Source organism: Mus caroli, chromosome 12 (genome assembly GCF_900094665.2).
Source record: "Mus caroli chromosome 12, CAROLI_EIJ_v1.1, whole genome shotgun sequence".
Classification (NCBI taxonomy): Eukaryota; Metazoa; Chordata; class Mammalia; order Rodentia; family Muridae; genus Mus; species Mus caroli.
The window spans coordinates 97359939-97361444 of NC_034581.1; positions in this window are offsets into that span (position 1 = coordinate 97359939).

Below are 1506 nucleotides of genomic sequence, written 5' to 3' on the forward strand. Positions count from 1 at the left end.
AAGAGAAGGTTGTGTTTGTGCAAAAGCACTTCAGGATACAGAAGACTCATGGTTGTGCTGTCTAAAAATGTGCTAAAAAAAAAAAAAAAAAAAAAGACCCCCCTAGTCTATCTCTTCTCAGCCTCCTCCACCCTCCATGTGGGAAAGAGGATGTTGGGCTGGAAGCACAGAGATAAAGATTTGAACAGGTACCTGAGGTAGACACCATAAGGAGGTGATATTTGAACCAAAGTTCAGCAAGGGGAATGGGTATGTCACGCAGATACCTGACTGAGGTGAGGCTGAGGAACAGCAAGAACTTGGGTCTGATGTCAGCAAGGGGCAGTGAAGAGGCTGACTGGAGCAGAAAGAGCTGAGGAGAATATGGGGGGGGGGGGGTGCCAAATTACAAAGGGCACCTCTTAATGTAAAAGAAGTCTCATGAATGACAACGGGACCTTGCCTAGTTTTACTCAGATCACCTGGCTACTGTCTTGAGCCCCTGTCAGGGAAGCAAGAATAGGGGAGAGAGAAAAACAGGAGGCTCCTTCGGCAACCCAGGCCAGTGATGACTATGGTGAAGCTGGGAAGGTAGCGAGGCATGACCAGGCTCAGGGAAGAGCTGGAAGTGAAAGCCAGTGGTGTCGGCTATGAGTAGTACGTGTAACTGCAAACGAAAGAGAAGGCATACGTGTTCTGGATCCCGGCCTGAATGACTGCAGAATGGAGTCACCAAGTATGTAAGACAGGGAAACAAAAGGAGGCACCAGTTTGGGGCCTCAAGTCAGGAGTTCTACCAGCTATTCAGTGGAGAGAGACGGCACGAAAGCCATCCGATGAAAGAGGCTGTAGTTCGGCCGTGACTCAGGCTGGAGATAACATCGAGACGGGTGGCGTGAGTGTTGAGATGTTACTTGGAGCCACAAGACTGGATGAGATCACCTAGGGTGTAAGAGCAAGCAGAGGAAAGGTCAAGGATGGAGCCGAGGCATGGTTCAGAGGCCAGGAGGAACGGAGGAACCAGCAAAGCAATGAAGAAATAAAAGGAGAGCTGAGAGAGCTGAGTACAGCCCAGGCAGCCACTGCTGGCAGAAGGGGGCCACCAGCTGGAGAGCAAAGGGACTGAGGGTGACCCTGGAGCTTAGGGCGGGAGGGCTAGTGTGACCCTTGGAAGGGCAGGTATCAAAGTATCTCTCAGATATGGGATTTCAAAAAGGAAAAACCTGGGGCTGGAGAGATGGCTCAGTGATTAAGAGTGCTGGCTGCTCTTCCAGAGGACCAAGTTTAATTCCCAGGACCCACATGGCAGCTCACAGCTGTATGTAACTCTAACTCCAGGGTTTCTGACACACTCACACAGGCATACAGGGAGGCAAAACACCAATGCATGTAAAATAAACAGAAGAAGAAGAAGAAGAAGAAGAAGAAGAAGAAGAAGAAAGAAAGAAAGAAAGAAAGAAAGAAAGAAAGAAAGAAAGAAAGAAAGAAAGAAAGAAAGAAAGGGGGGCTGGTGAGATGGCTCAGTGG